General features: G+C 37.2%; 2 long non-coding RNA genes and 1 other non-coding gene across 8 annotated transcripts in view; 1 reads left to right on the top strand and 2 right to left on the bottom strand.

The window, feature by feature from the left end:
- Positions 1–8,516: 8,516 nt before the first annotated feature.
- Positions 8,517–16,992, bottom strand: part of LOC129348553 (uncharacterized) — a 159,469-nt gene continuing 150,993 nt past the window's right edge. For 3 of the 5 annotated variants that reach the window (XR_008601142.1, XR_008601140.1, XR_008601141.1), the window contains one exon: positions 8,517–9,110. This is a non-coding gene — a long non-coding RNA (uncharacterized LOC129348553). The remainder of the gene's footprint in view (positions 9,111–16,992) is intronic. The other 2 variants (XR_008601143.1, XR_008601139.1) reach the window with 1 other exon arrangement.
- Positions 10,165–15,185, bottom strand: LOC129348552 (uncharacterized). Of its 2 annotated transcripts, XR_008601138.1 has the most exons (5): positions 15,083–15,185; positions 14,114–14,214; positions 13,242–13,372; positions 12,169–12,269; positions 10,165–10,565 (listed from the first exon to the last, which is right to left on the bottom strand). It is a non-coding gene; the product is annotated as an uncharacterized LOC129348552 (long non-coding RNA). The 2 variants fall into 2 exon arrangements; XR_008601137.1 differs by lacking the exon at positions 13,242–13,372 and having other exon boundaries at positions 10,171–10,565.
- On the top strand, positions 15,970–16,041 carry trnam-cau (transfer RNA methionine (anticodon CAU)). The gene has a single exon. It is a non-coding gene; the product is annotated as a tRNA-Met (tRNA).

Here is a 16,992-nt window from a genome sequence, read left to right as displayed (position 1 = left end):
GCTCTTGAAACGTCATATAGCACGTTACTCTAAAAATGTCATAGTATAGCATGTCGCTCTAAAAACGTCATACTATAGCATGTCGCTCTAAAAACGTCATAGTATAGCATGTCGCTCTAAAAATGTCATAGTGTAGAATGTCGCTGTTAAAAGGTCATAGCATGGCATGTCGCTCTAAAAACGTCATAGTATAGCATGTCGCCCAAAAAACGTCATAGTATAGCATGTTGCTCCAAGAAACGTCATCGTATAGCATGTAGCTCTTAAAACGTCATAGTATAGCATGTCGCTCTAAAACGTCATAGTGTAGCATGTAGCTCTTGAAACATCACAGTATAGCATGTCGTCCAAAAAACTTGATCGTATAGCATGTCGCTCTTGAAACGTCATAGTATAGCATGTCGCTCTAAAAACGTCATAGTATAGCAAGTCACTCTAAAAACGTCATAGTATAACATGTCGTCCAAAAAACGTCATAGTATAGCATGTCGCTCTAAAAACGTCATAGTATAGCAAGTCACTCTAAAAACGTCATAGTGTAGAATGTCGCTCTAAAAACGTCATAGTATAACATGTCGTCCAAAAAACTTCATCGTATAGCATGTCGCTCTTGAAACGTCATAGTATAGCATGTCGCTCTAAAATGTCATAGTATAGCATGTCGCTCTAAAAACGACATAGTATAGCATGTCGCTTTAAAAACGTCATAGTATAGCATGTCGCTCTAAAAACGTCATAGTATAGCATGTCGCTCTAAAAACTTCATAGTATAGCATGTCGCTCTAAAAATGTCATAGTATAGCATGTCGCTCTAAAAAACGTCATACTTTGGCGTGTCGCTCTAAAAACTTTATAATATACCATGTCGCTCTAAAAACGTCATAGTATAGCATGTCGCTCTAAAAACGTCATAGTATAGCATGTCGCCCAAAAAACGTCATACTATTGCATGTCGCTCTTGAAACGTCATATAGCATGTTACTCTAAAAATGTCATAGTATAGCATGTCGCTCTAAAAAAGTCATAGCATAGCATGTCGCCCAAAAAACGTCAGAGTATAGAATGTCGTCCAAAAAACGTCATCGTATAGCATGTCGCTCTAAAACGTCATAGTGTAGCATGTAGCTCTTGAAACATCACAGTATAGCATGTCACTCTTGAAACATCACAGTATAGCATGTCGCTCTAAAAATGTCATAGCATAGCATGTCGCTCTAAAAACGTCATACTATAGCATGTCGCTCTTAAAAACGTCATAGTATAGCCTTTCGTCCAAAAAACGTCATAGTATCAGCATGTCGCTCTAAAAACGTCATAGTATAGCAAGTCGCTCTAAAAACGTCATAGTGTAGAATGTCGCTCTAAAAACGTCATAGTATAACATGTCGCCCAAAAAACATCATAGTATAGCATGTCGTCCAAAAAACTTCATCGTATAGCATGTCGCTCTTGAAATGTCATAGTATAGCATGTCGCTCTAAAATTCATAGTATAGCATGTCGCTCTAAAAACGTCATATTATAGCATGTCGCTTTAAAAACGTCATAGTATAGCATGTCGCTCTTGAAACGTCATAGTATAGCATGTCTCTCTAAAAACATCATAGTATAGCATGTCGTCCAAAGAAAGTCATAGTATAACATGTCGCTCTTAAAACGTCATAGTATAGCATGTCGCTCTAAAAACGTCATAGTAAAGCATGTTGCTCTAAAAACGTCATCGTATAGCATGTCGTCCAAAAAACGTCATAGTATAGCATGTCGTCCAAAAAATGTCATCGTAAAGCATGTCGTTCTAAAAACGTCATAGTATAGCATGTCGCTCTAAAAACGTCATAGTATAGCATGTCCCTCTAAAAATGTCATGGTATAGCATGTTGCTCTAAAAACATCATAGTATAGCATGTCGCTCAAAAAACGTCATAGTTTAGCATGTCGTTCTTAAAACATCAAGGTATAGCATGTCGCTCTTAAAACATAGTATAGCATGTCGCCCAAAAAACGTCATAGTATAGCATGTCGCTCTAAAAACATCGTAGTATAGCCTTTGGTCCACAAAACGTTGTTTTGTCCTGGCTGTCTTAAGTAGGCGAGGAGCAACACCAAAACAATCCCAACACTGGTTTCCAGAGGGTTAGACGAGTATTTATTTGAAAGAGGAAGTTTACAACAACACGACGTGAGGGGGTTAAAAGCAAATGGGTGGTAGTAAAATAATAATAAATAAACAGAACTAAAAGTGAACTTCATGTTGACATTGATGGGCATTCCAACCAGGAACAAAGTAAAAGATAATCAATACAAAAAAACCCTCTTCCTGTTCACCTCTTCAAGCCCAAAAACACACCGCAGTAGCACCCTAAACTAAAACTACCAATGGGTTTCCTGTTTTCCTTTCTGAACAAGTCAAAGGTCCCTCTCTATCTCCCCACACATCCACCAACCACTGGAACACATCTCCAAAGTTCTGCCTGGCCAGCTCAGCTTCCCTTCAGAAGAAGTTCCGCCAGATGAAGGAGCCTTTTGAGAGGCAGCTGGCATCGTGATTGGACTGTACTTTGGTCTGTTCCAATCCAGCTTCAGCTCCAGAGACGGCAGGCGGGACGAGTCAACGGAGGCCGGGTGGACGAAGGCATGCAGCTGAGTACAATCCAGAAAACAACAGAGGAGGAGTGCAGCGGCCCAGGGCCAGAACAAACAGAGTATGTCTCTTAGAAAACATCATAGTATAGCCTTTGGTATGAAAAAACGCCATCATATACATCGTATATTGTACAGATAACAAGTCAAAGGAAAGAGACATACATTGTAGAATTGTAGTAATTGTGGGCTGACTGATTTACTGATTATCAGTATTTTATTTTTTTATTGATTTACGGTAATAAATACATTTAAAAATGGCGCTACTTTGGCTCTGAACCTTAATCTACCTGTGGTTGCTCTGTCTTCTGGAGTGATTTGATTGGTTATATGTCACGAATAAAACCTTTAACTTAACATCTGTAAACAAAACAAAAACGTATCAACAAAGTTTCCTGTTAGAGTTTGTGTTCTTCTAAGTTTAACTCAAGATTTTAAATACTTTCATTTACTGCAAATGAATATCGACTCCAAATGTCTCACTAATAATCATTATCAGCCTTAAAAACCCACAAAACACCCCTCTATACTCGACCACACTTAGTACAGTCCGGTTCCCCCTTCTATAAATCTGCTTGGAATCATCCAGTTCCTGTTTGTCAAAGTGGCCTTCTACCTGGACAGGTTTTGTTGGAGCTCATGCAACAAACATTTTGGGTAACTGCACTTTAATATGGATGGATGACACTGAATTAGAGTCTGTTTTAATGAGACTGAGTTAAGATATGTAGCTCTGTCATTAAATAGGAAATTATTTCTCTGAATTCACAGAGGAAAGTCTGAAATGTTTGCTAGGTTAGCATCCCACATGTTCTTTGGCTCAGCTAAAGCTAACTCTCTCCAACTTCTGGATCTCTTGAGTTGCTTGTTGTTAAAATATCTTGCTAGAGGTGCTGAAGCTCAGAAAGTCTGAGATGTTTGTTCAAAATAAGCTCATTCTCACATCTGAACTGTCCTCTTTTGTTAGAACTTTCCCTAAACTTAAGAGTTAATGACAGAGCAGCACATCCAGACTCCGTCTCATTTATGTAGCGATTAAACTTCAGTGTCATTCATTGATGTTAAAGTGCAGTTTTTCAAATGTTTGTTGCACGTACTCCCGACCAAACCAGTCCAGGTGGAAGACGATGTGAAGAGACAGCTCCAGAGGATGAATATCACACATTTACGTTGGAAATAAATGTCCTTTAGTTTGACATTGTCATGCAAAAGTTGGATTTCCCTTTAATGATGTTCAAATCTTTGAGTGTTTTGTTGATGTTCGTTTCTAAATGTTTTCTGACACTCGGCCCCAAAGATTAAAACCTTTTACGGCTCACAAGCTGCAACAATTCACACATTATCAACTATCTTTCTGACTAAACTAAGATAAAAAGTGAAAAACTGCCTGATTCCTGCATCATGAATGTGAATCTTTTTGGTTTTTATGACAGTAAACTGAATATATTTGGGTTTGACATTTTATAAACCAAAACAAGAAATTAATTACTGGAGAAAACGACAGATTAATGGACAAAGAAAATGTGTTTTCCAACATATATGGCTGAATTACTCCAACATACAATTTTAATTCAATTTTATTTATATAACGCCAATTACACGCCAAATTGTCTCAAGACACTTTATTTTTATATTTGTTGTCATATTTAAAATATGACAAAGTAAGAAATTTAAACCTCTTGACTAATCCAATTTATTATTTGGTTTTTAAGAGACTAATCGACAACTAAAATAACTTTCTGCACTAAAACTAATAAACATGAGGTCAAATAGAAGGAAGTTTTAAATACTGCAGTCCCACAATGACAAGAAGAAAGTTTGTCAACAAAAACTAAATCTGCTGGTGGATTCCATTAAAGTCTTAATAAATGATAATAAAGTGTGATACTAAAGGTTTATGGTGCTAAAAATGTCAAAGTAAAGATATCAAGTTGAACATCTGGATGGAGGTTGATAAAAGTTGACCTCCCTTCATTTCTCTGGAGCGACTCCATGGATTTTATGGATGGTGGTTAAAGACCTGCTCTTCTTGTCGTCTTCCTTCTAGTCGCTGTAAAAAGTCAGTCCATCCTCGCCGACTTCAACACCTCTTCATGACAGCTTGTTCTGCCTCCGACCTCATGGAAACTCCAGAAACTTGGGAAAACCTGTGGAGACTCGAAGAACTCGTGGAGACTCGAAGAACTCGTCGGGCGGGGGAAGGTGTGTGTGGTGGGATAGTGGGGGAGTAGAGGGGGGAGGCCGCCACCCACCTCCCCCGCCTAATCTCCGCCCTGACTCCACCCAGACTCCGCCTTGGCTCCGCCCATGTGGTCACTTCATGAACTACGATGTCAAAGGGACGACGAATTATTCTTTTTATCTGATCTGTAGCTCAGTGAGTTAAGGAATTTGCCTATGGAGCTGCAGGTCGCTGGTTCAAGACCAGACCCTTCTTAAAGTTTTTATCAAAATCCTGACAAAGACCAAAGAAAGAAAATTGCAGTGGTGGGTCTTGAACCTGCGACCTTCCAGTTGGTAGTCTGTCTTCTTATCCCCTGAGCTATACGTCAGATACTAATTCTTCTTTTTTTTGCGCATTTATCATCTATTTTTTGTCGTTTTCAAGTCTTTTTTTTTAACTCGAGTCTTGACTCGACCGTTTTTCTCAGGAGGTTGGACTTCACCCTTTGTGCTGGAGGGTGGAACCCTCAGTTCCAAGACTTTCCAAAGCCTCCACACCTCCCGAGTCCTCAGGACCTGAGCTTTCACACAGTCTGAGGGCTGAAATTTTCTAAGTTCCCTGAGTACTTCTCTGTTAGTTTGAACCTTTCAGACAGTCTGAGGGCTGAAATTTTCTAAGTCCCACAGTAGTTCTCTGTTAGATTTAACTTTCACACAGTCCAAGGACTGATATCTTCTAAGTTCCTGAGTAGTTCTCTGCTAGTTTGAACCATTCCACAGTCTGAGGACTGAAATCTTAAAGTTCTTGAGTAGTTCTCTGTTAGTTTGAACCTTCAGACAGTCTGAGGACTGAAATTTTAAAAGTTTCTCAGTACTTAGTTTGAACTTTCTGGTGAACAGAAGCCTTAAAACTTGTGACCATGAGTCTTGATTTCACATTTAGACCATCCATCTGACTTCTTCTCAGACCTTCACCTGTGGGTTTTTTAGAAATGCTCAACAAACTTTGATTCTCTTCACTGAACAGTAAAGTTTGTGGAGATCAGAAGGTAATATTAGTTTGATCAATGCCTTCAACTACTAGTAGACTTTATCTGGAAAGCAGTTTTCTGAAATGAGTTCTTAGTAAATCTATCCACAATCAAACCAAGAACATAGAAAGAGGAAATGTTTGAAGAAACAACTTGATGTTTTCGTTTCAGACTAGAAAACGCTTGAAGACCTTCATCTGTTTTTGCTCTTTTTGATGGTTTTATTGTCTCTTCTGTTTAATTTGATCTTCTAAAGTCTAACTGGTGTCTTTTCGAATGTTTTCTTTAGTTTGATTCGTCTTAAACATTTAGTTTTGCTCTTTTCTCACCTTTTATTCTTTTCTAATGTCTGATTTGATTTCCAAATGTTTTGTATTTTTAATGTTTAATTGTTTTTTCAAATGTTTTATCGGCTTGTTTGAATTTTTTTTCTTTCCCAATATTTAATTTTTCGATTAAATCTTTAAGGTTTTTCTTTTTAAATGTTTTACCACCTTTTAATGTTTAATTTTCTTTTTAAATGCTTCATTGTATTTTCTGTTTAATTCCTATTTGAAGTTTTATTGTCTTAAAGATGTAATTTTCTAATTAAACATTTAATTTTTGAATTAAATGTTTTGTCTTTTTAAAGGTTTAATAATCTAAATGTTTTGTATTTTTTTAAATGTTTGCTATTCTTCTTGTTTAATTGTGTTTTTTAAATGTTTAATTATCAAAAATATTTTATCTGTAATTTTTAATATTTGTATTTTAAAAAATTTGTTTAATTTCATAATTACATGTATTATATCTTGTTTAATTATCTAATTCAATATTTTGTCTGTTTAATATAGTTAAACATTAAATACAATTAAATTATATTAAACAGACAAAATATTGAATTAGATAATTAAACAAGATTTAATACATGTAATTATGAAATTAAACAACATTTTTAAAATACAAATATTAAAAATTACAGATAAAATATTTTCGATAATTAAACATTTAAAAAATACTTTTTAATAATCAAACTTTTTAAAAGTTTTATTGTATTAAATTTTTTTCCCTTTGATTTAATTGCTTTTTGTTATGTAGTTTATTTCTTTAATCTTTTTTTCTGTGAAGATTTTAACCTCAACCTCAGAAATGAAATAAACCCTTAAATCACAATGAAAATACTTCTGTTGTCACAATCATGAGTTAGTCAATTATTCAGTTATCAATTCAGCTTTATTTGTTTAGCACCTTTCACACAGATGACAAAACTAAACAAGCAAAGAGAAAAAACTATGCTAAAATTATGATCGAAACTCAAAAACAGTCAAAAAGAAAAAAAAAAAATTTAACATCGTAATAAAACGTGGCCAGGGGATGGAGGGAGTTTATTGAAGTCTTCTTGGGCTCACATGGCAAATCATTTAAAATATAAACTTGATATTCAGTGTAAGGAAACTGGAAACTGCAGAATGACAGAAGAACCAACAATATCTCCTGTTTTCTCCTTTAATGAGTCGACTCTTCTTGTGCTTTCAGAACAAAGAACTACAGACTCTTCACAACCTGCTCAAACTCTTGGTACAGGACCTCACCACACGTCAAGAAGGTTTCCATCTCATTTCTACTCTGAAGCTCACCTTCTCCTGCTCAAACTGCTGACAAATGTTTCTGCTGCTCTAAAGTCTGGTCTCCAGAACTTCCTAAAAACTCTCAAAGTCTCTTCTGCTGCAGGTTGTTTTGTAGAACTGTTGCAGAAAACCTCACTAAACCACATGGAGGGGCCTCAAGATAGTCATCCAAATGAAACTGTATAAAAACCAAACTAGCACAACCCAAACACTAAAGTCTCCTGCAGCCTACCAGAGAACCTCTGAGAACAAAGAATCAGGACAGGATCTCTTACCTTCTGGACAACCAACGTTGGTTCTCAAACAAGAATACAGAATGTGTCTGACCAAAAACCTCTAAAGACTCACTACAGCCAAGATAAAGACACAACTCAGCTGTACCAAATCCACTAATCACTGCACACATTAGCACCATGTGCCAACTGTGGCTAAAGAACCACCTTTACCAAGACAACTATCCAGTACAAAGCCCTAAAACACACCAAGAAACACATTAAAGACGATTTTACTGCTGGAAGCTGCAAGCCAACGCCTGAAAAACAAACTAAAGCAATGGAGCCAAACCCGGTTCTGTGGTGAAGAGAAACAGAGGAAATGTTTGTTTGCAGCCAAATAAAGCAGGAAGACACTGAGCTGCTCAGGTGTTCCTAATAACACCAAGCAGCCACCTGGACAGCCAATAGGAACACAGCTTACTGGAAGTCCAGAGGGCTGGGTTTGAAGGAAATTTAGTTTCAAGTTGAGGCAGAAAGTTAACAAAGAAAGTTGAAAACCACCTTCTGATACCTGAAATCTCTGAGTTTTCACACAAAGAACGCCTGAACATGTCAAACTGGTTCCATAGTAGAACCATCATTGTAAAAACATCATAGTATGGTGTGTTGCTCAAAAAACATTACGACCCGGCTGTCTAGGGTCAACGAGGAGCAACACAAAAACAGGACAAACGCTGGTTTCCAGGGGGTTAGGAGGGTATTTATTTGAAAGAGTAAGTTTACAGCAACACAACATGTGAGCAGAAAAATCACAGTCTGTCTTTAGTTCAGCTGAAAATATTAGCTTTTGTCTTTTTATTGACCAAACATTTTAGGAAGTAGATGAAGAATAATTAAAGCTCTCATGTAGAAGTCCAACTTATTTTGGATCCTTGTGGAGAGTTTAATCTTAGAGTTTGTACAGCTGTTGAGTTTTTAGAGTCACATGGATTGTTTTGACATTTAATAACCGAGTCCTGAAATAAAATTACAGTTGTGGATTTCTGTCATTTTGTCTGGACTAAACAAATAACAGCAGCATTAATCTCAAACGTCATTATGAGGAGTCTGGATTGAGGTTTCTCACTTGATAATGATCAAAACATGAAATTTAGGTTGGTTTAAAGGAATATTCCACCTTAAATCTTTGAATGTTGACCTAAAAGGTTGGTTTCAGGAAGTATTCCACCTACAAGGTCCTAAAACATCGACCTTAAAGGAACATTCCACCAAAAATCCTTGGACATGCACCTAAAATGTTGGTTTAACCGAGTATTCCATCCAAAATCCTCAGAGACCTGAGGGGCTGGTTAAAAGGAATATTCCACCTAAAACCCCAAATATAGACCCGAAAGGGTGGTTTAGAAAAAATCCTTCAGTGTAGACCAAAAAAGTTAGTATGGAGGAATATTCCACCTGAAATGTAGACCTGAGAAGTTGGTTCCGAAGAATATACCATCCTAAACATCCTTAAATGTAGACTAAAAGACGGTTTGGAAGAAAATTCCACCTAAAATCCTCCAATGTAGACCTAAAAGGTGAGTTTAATCGTATATTCCACCTAAAATTCACTACTGTAGACCTTGGAGGTTGGTCTGATGGTATATTCCACCCAATATCCTTGAACATAAACTTAAAAAGTTCATTCAAAGGAATATTCCACCTAAAATCCTTCAATGTAGACCAGAAAATCTTGGTGTAAAGGAGTATTCCACCTTAAATGTAGACCTAAAAGATTGATCTGATGGTATATTCTACTCAACATCCTGGAACATTTACCTAAAAGGTTGGTTTAATGGTATATTCCCAGAAGAACCCTTGAACATTGGGCTTAATGGTATATTCCACCCAAAATACTTGTACATATACCAAGAAGTCAGTGTAAAGGAAATGTAGACCTAAAAGGATTGTTTAAAGGAATATTTAAACAATTGTTTTCATTATTTAATAATCTGTTCAGTCAGAACCCTGCAAACTTATTTTCTTCAGTTTTTTAGTGGAAGTCACAAATAAAGGAGCTCTTGGTTTTTCCCGGCGTTACTGAGTCCAAAGCTGCTGTTTCAACACAGACACGTTCACATGGATCCACAAACCTCTCAGCACTCAAACACCCACAGACAGGAGGCCGGCTGAGCCGAGGCTCGGCGGCGTCCTCAGACCCACGAGTCGGGGAGTCGCTGAACTTGTTGGTCCGGTTTGAAGGCCTCCATGTGGTCCAGTAGAAGTCCACGTAGTCAGTGTTGGCTTTGAACCTCAGCGACTGGCCTCCATCAGGTGGACCGGCTCGTCCTTGTAGGACTCCTCCTGTAGCCTTGAGGGGACCACAGGAACATTCAGTAGCTGTTGGAGTTCTTCCTGTCAGGCTTGTGGTAGAACGGCTCTGAAGAATCTTGTACTTGTCTTATCTGGAACAATCTAACAGCCTAAACTGTTAACAGCCGTGTAAAGAAGCAAACACACAGGCATAGATTAGGACTCAAACTACATTTATTTTAGAAAACAAATCAACTTAGAGGCATTTGTTCACACGTGGCTGAATAAGAGGCCGTCCAATCAGATTCGAGGTCTTCACTCTGTAGGTTGTTTGTTTGGTGAGACTCTTGGACCTCCATCAGCTGACGTGGATGTTTGATGGTCTTCTTCTCTAGTGCCAGATGATTCATCCATGAATTCAGCAGCTACAGACTGAAATGAAGCTCATGCTGCCGTTATTGAATTCCTGTTCCAGATCAAATGTTCAGAGCTCACCTTGAATGCAGCCGTCTGCTGTCTGATAGTTTTTCTCATTGTAGTCTTCAATAAAGTCTTTTCCTCATGTCAGGATGTGGTGAGACTCTTTCTCAGTCTCTGCAGACGTCCCTCATTGTGCATCTCCAGAGAAGAAACAGAAAAACTGATCACTGCTTCAGCATCACAAACGCTCTCCAGCATTGAGAGTGTTTTAGGAATTAATTCATTGTGTTGTGAACTTTGAAGGAGCAGAAACTTTACAGCTGCCAAAGATATGAGCTCCAATTCTGGATGTTTTAGGAAATGAAGTTCATCAAATGAACACTTGATTATTGCTGATAACGTTCATTAAATTACTGAAGAAATCCAACATAAAAACCTGTAAACTCTCAGGCAGCTTTTGTTAAAGTTTGTCTATAATTCTATCATCATGTTCTGGAACCAGGACTCTGCAGAAGTTCCTTCAAACAGATACTTGTGTGTTTCTATTTAAGGCCTCAGGTTTGAACGTACAGCAGAGGATTAGAAAGGAGTGATTTTAATATTTAAATCAGTCCAGTAAATGTTTGGCGTGAAAATTATTAAAATTTTGATTTAGATAGATTTGTGTCAAATAATATTGTAGAGTCTCACTTAAATATATCCAAATGAGTTCAGTGTATTTACATTTTATAGAATATTTGATTTCTTAATCTCAGTACTGTAGGGTCTGACCCTAAATGTTATAATAATGTCAATTTAAATAATATTTTAGTGCAGTCATAAACTTTAATCAGCTAAACTTACATAATAAATATCACTGTATAATCTTAACCTGAACATTCATATTATTGAGGTAAATTTACATAAATCATGATATTCTAGAGTCTTAACTGGAATATTTCTAACATTAATCTTTTTGTATTGTGCTGATAAACAACAATAACCCAACTTTCAGATAATATTTGTTGTCTGTGATTGTGAGACTAAATTCCTCCACATTCTGGAACTGGACTGAATTTCCCAAAATGGAAACATGGACAGAATTTAACACTCATGTATCCATGGCAACGCTAACGTTTCTGCTTCTTACCAAAGTTCACAACACAAGTAAAGATTTTAATGTAAAACTTCAGGGATGACTGCTGACCATAAGTATTCTGATCAATACTTCATGATCAATATCAGGACAGATGTTACAACTCCAGCTGTTGCATTAGACTGCAGTTATTCACAGAGAAATTAAAACATCACATTCCTCATAAAAACTAGATGGGACTTTTATTAAATAAAGTGTTGGTGAATAAACAGTGTAAAAAGTGCAAAGCAGCTCCATTAAATCAGGAGATGTGAGACTTCCACAGCATGGATCACCATCTGCTGTGTTGATTCATAGCTGAATGTCAGAATGAACTGAGATAGAAAAGCTGCTTTGAGCTGCAACATTACGGTCTGACAATCCAACACCATCACAGTTTTCATCTGGTTGTTTTGCTTCAACATGCTGTGAAGTTCAGTTTTTACCTGAATCAATACAGAGATTCTATTTCCAACCAAGACTGGAATAAAAATTAGAATGTTATGAGGTTATTAATGCAACTAAATCCTTTCAGATGGAAGGATTTACTTCTAAGTTCTAATTCAAGTTTCAGTTGGAGCACATTGCATTCACAAAGAAAAACAGCGATACCTTCATAGCAACATTTAATAAACCTAAAGCTTCCCTGTTGGCTCATTGGTGGAGTTTGTTACTGACGATCTGAACCTTAAATCCAGTGAGACGACCATCTTCAGTCGAGGCCAGTCAGAGAACTTCAAGACCTTCCATCAGCTGGACCAGATGTGGCATCATCTCCCTCTGAACATCTGGATGACAGGAGAAAAGACAGAAATCAAACACAGATCACAGAAATACAATTTATTCACTTTTATCATTTTATAAAAGTAGCATGAACTTTACTAAACTTGACAACATCAGTAATGAAAGTAAATGTTTTTATCTCGTGTTGAAGCTAAATTTAAAGTCAATTTTAATGACAGTTTATCCTGAGAGGAGTGAGAATGGAGCTTTTCTTTCCTTTTTAGAATATTACCTCAAAATATTCTGTTTATTATTGGCTTTAGAAGCATTTTTCTTTACTTATTTTTAGATATCTCAGACTGATACACTTTGCTGGTTTGCAGATAATTTCATGTACAATGACAATAAAGATCTTCTATTATAACATATTTTGCTAAAACAAGAACTGCAAACCTTCTCAACCATCTCTCAGGCTGCAAAATTCCAACTGTGACCAAGAATTATCTGATGTAGTTATTATTATAATCTTTACTGAACCAGCCCTGGAATTAATAAAAATCTGTATATGGATATGATTTTCTCTGATGGGACCACTATGGAAGCTGTAGTAATTATTAACTATCCTTTGAAGGGAAAGATTAGGTCTTCTTCAGGTGGATAAAAAAAAATGCTCTCCCTTAAAAAAAAAAATGCATACAATAAAGTAAATGTCTTCTGCACTGCACACATACTACACTTTTGTATAACTCTGGATGTCAGAGTAAAGGCAGACAGATCCACCGATCAGCCACAACATTCTGATCACTAACAGCTGAAGAGAACAACATCCATCATCTTGTTCTAATGTCACGTTCTGCTGGGAAACCTTGACATTCATGTGGATGTTTGACATGTACCACCACCTAAACACTGCAGGACAAACAACCCCCTAGTCTCCATGGCAACAGCAGTCCTTGATGCCAGCTGCCACCCTCAGCAGGAAGAACTAAAACTGTTCAGGAGTGGTCAGAGGAACATGACAGAGCTAAGCTGTTCACCTGGGTTCCACACTCCCCACATCCAGATCTGATTGAGCATCTGTGGGATGGTCCAGGATCAGCCTGGTCTAGGTAGGACCCACCCTGCAACCCACAGGATCCACAGAATCCACAGGACATCCCCAGAGGTTCTGATGAACCACTGGGTCAGAGGAGTTTTAGCAGCATAAAGGGACCAACACAGTATTAGTCAGGTGGTCAGAATGTTATACTGTTATGTTGTCATGCAGATTATATGATCAGTAAATGTTACCATCAATTATAACGTCCACATTGATCAGGAAAAAAAACAAACTATCAGTTCATTCAGAAACTGTGGGGTTAAACCTAAAAACACAGACCTCAACAGCAGTTTGTTTCAAAGCAGAACACCAGCTGGTTTTCACTAAAGAAGCTTTCAAAGAAACAATTAAATGACAGTTTTGTTCTCATTAAGTTCAGAGTCAGCCAAAATAATGTATACACACATCAGGAAAAGAAAAACTTTTATAAATATTTCATTTGTATAAGTACTTCTATACATATAGATTCCTCTTTCTAAGTTTGATCAAATCATGACAACTCTGTGTCCTGTTGTACGATGTTTTCCCAACAGATGGCGCTACCCTCATGAATGGAGCATCAACAAGTGACGTCTACAACACAACAGAAATGTCTGGAAGCCAGTGGCCTCCACTTTGAGCATCTCTTGTAATTGTAGAGGCCAAAGATAACTTTTATTAATCTGGTGATGTCTGAATAAATTTGGTATTGAAATATTTATGCAAGTTTTTCTTTTCCTGATGTGTGTAAACATTATTTTGGCTGACTCTGTATAATGGGTTTCTGACAGATCACCAGGCAACATCTTTTTATAATAATGACAAACATACCTGCATTCTACAGGAGTGATTTTCCTCATGTGCAGGTAAAGATGTGTGAGGAGCTTAGAGATGACAGGAGCAGGAGTCATCCTCACTAATTCAGCTTCCACCTAGAAACAGAAAGACCACAAACAAACACACTGATATACTCTCAAACGTTCAACCTCACAGCCTCAAAATATCTGTTTAGGAAGTGTTGTGTTTCTAAATTCTGCTGAAAGCATTGACAGACATTCTCTTACAAGGTTGTGTAAAAAGCAGCCTGTCCTCTGAGCTACTGAGAAATTTTCCTGAACAAAGTTTCTAAATGTAAATCAGCTCAACAAAAACTAAAGCCTCAGTCAGAGATAACAGGTATCGCAAATTATAAACAACTTTATTAACTCAGACTTTCTGCTTCAACCTCACATAAAAAGGGGAGTTTAACTCGTCAGGTGACTGAAAATGAACGGCTTGTGCAGTTCTAGATCCAAAAGTAGGATGTTTCAACTCATGTTGTACTACAAATACATGCAGTAATAAATAAATACAATGGCTGGTTGTTAGTTTACTCACTATTAATGTCATTTTATATACTGGATTGAACTTGAGCAGTGGAAGAGAGAAGGAATTTAATGAAATTATGGAGATTCAGAGAGGTAATGTTGCGCAATGTTAAGTTAAGCGCGGTTTAATTCAAACCAGCTGAATGTTAAATTTCAGTGCAGCTCAACGGGTTTCAGTTAACCTTAAAGTAAAATAACTTTTTTAAAAGTTAAAATACACAGCAGAGAAATACAGGTTGAGAATGTCATTCTAATAATGACGGACAGCTGCTGCAGCAACTAACACAGGTAAGTTAGCCACCTGTGTTAATTAGCCCGCTAGCTAACGCGTCCGGACCAACTGCTCAAACACGACAAAACACAAGTCTTCACAAGTCGCTGACTTAACGTACAACAAGACAACGCTACTGGTTCGAAGTATTTATCTTCTTACCGTGTTTTACTCCAAAAACAAGATCAACAGCAGCCAGAGATGCTACCAGACGTGCCGACCATAGATATACATAGACTAGATACGCTAGCGCGCTGTCCTCTATAGATATCTATGGTCTGACCAATCGCTGCTCTCTGGCTCCGCCCTCTGAGAATCTTGCTGTAGTTTGGCTCCACACTTGCTGATGACCACTTCCGGTCTCAGAAAAAGAAAAAACTGACCTTTTTTCGTTTCTGTCTCTTACTGATTTTGCTTTCTGGTTATTCTAAATATAAAACGAAAATCAAAGCATTTTTTTTAAAAATCGTATATCCCTTTTTGATCATAAAAAGGAAAAACGCCTTATATTTCAATTTTAATTTTTGTATTTTAAAACGAAAATCAAATAACCACTCGTTTTTTGTTTTTCAATACCCGTTTCAAAAGGGAAAATCCAATTACCAGATCCGTACACGGACCGTTTGAACTATGGGGGAAGTTAGTGAGATCTGCTCCACAAAAGAGCCCTGAGCTCCCCTAAAATTAATAGAAAAGACAATGCAATGTTAAAGCTTAGAAAGCAGCAATGAGGTATTAAATAAATGTATACGATGTGTTAATTTTTTTGGTGTTTTTCATAGCCCACCTGCTTTGATAGTTTTTACGTTATAAAATGTAGACTTTAAAATGTTGCTTTAATGTCCACAATAGTGTACTGCAAAATGATGAGCCTGATAAAAATATTCACGGCATTATCATGTGCAAACATAAGCGACTCGGTTTGATAGATAAGACAAGTTTTGGCAGCTACGAGTGGCTTTTGTAGTTTGCAAATCATCACGACGAATACACGCACACGGTAGGCTATACTATCTATATAAGCTGTTGTTTTCCGCTTTTACGCTGTGAGCAGAGTGGCGCAGCGGAAGCGTGCTGGGCCCATAACCCAGAGGTCGATGGATCGAAACCATCCTCTGCTAATTTTTTTTTTTTTTTTTTTTTTTTTTTGTTATTGTTTCCCCACTTCTCCCAAATTTTACATTTTCCTTATTCATTAAATTTAAGTCAATTCTAAATAGCTCATAACAAAAACGTTGCAGTAAATGTGAGTTGTAGTCTCACCGGTTCCTTGGCATAAAAATTGTTTGCAATCACATCGTCATTAGTAGAAACCCCGTGTCCCTCCTGTTAGACTTGAGCGTAATACTGATATTATTTTAGCTTAAGTTTCTATATTTTTCCGTGGAAATTTGTGTTGAGGATTATTGTTGGTGAATATTCATTTACATGAAGTGTGATGAAAAGTTCTACCATCACTGCTGAGACACAACCACACAGTCTTTAGAACATATATAAACTAATTTTTATACTTAACTCAGCATCTGGCAATATAATAGAATTAGGGGACAGGCTTGGTTAAATTCCTCACACAGTACAGTTTAATCATTCATTAGTAATTATTTGAAAATAAATAATGATGTTTAATATATTACACAGAAACACAAAACATTAGATGAGCTACATTAAGTGCATGATATAATAATGAATGTATAATAACTAATATATTTGCATATATACAATAACAGCACAATAACGACATATGAAAGTAATAACTTAATTCATTATTTTTAATTCATATAATCACAATGTCATAGGGGAAAGGCTCAAGCTGCTCCATTATTGTCCTTTGATGTCCTCTGAAGGGTTGGATTGGATGGTGGATTCACCCAGGAGGCAAGACTGACCTCCTGTACTTGAGGCAAGGAGCACCTGAAACCCACCAGCACACTGACCAACATCTCTCTGTGTGGCAGCTGCAGCCACAGTGTCTGCAGGTCACATAGCTCCATTACACCTGACTGTGTCTGAGGCGGGTGAACCAAGACTCTCTGCAGCTGAGTCTCCATCACATCTGGCTGAATGTGAAGATC

The sequence above is a fragment of the Amphiprion ocellaris genome, chromosome 3, assembly GCF_022539595.1.
Source record: "Amphiprion ocellaris isolate individual 3 ecotype Okinawa chromosome 3, ASM2253959v1, whole genome shotgun sequence".
Lineage (NCBI taxonomy): Eukaryota > Metazoa > Chordata > Actinopteri > Pomacentridae > Amphiprion > Amphiprion ocellaris.
Note: the sequence above shows the minus strand (reverse complement) of the source record. Positions and strands in the feature narration are given on the sequence as shown.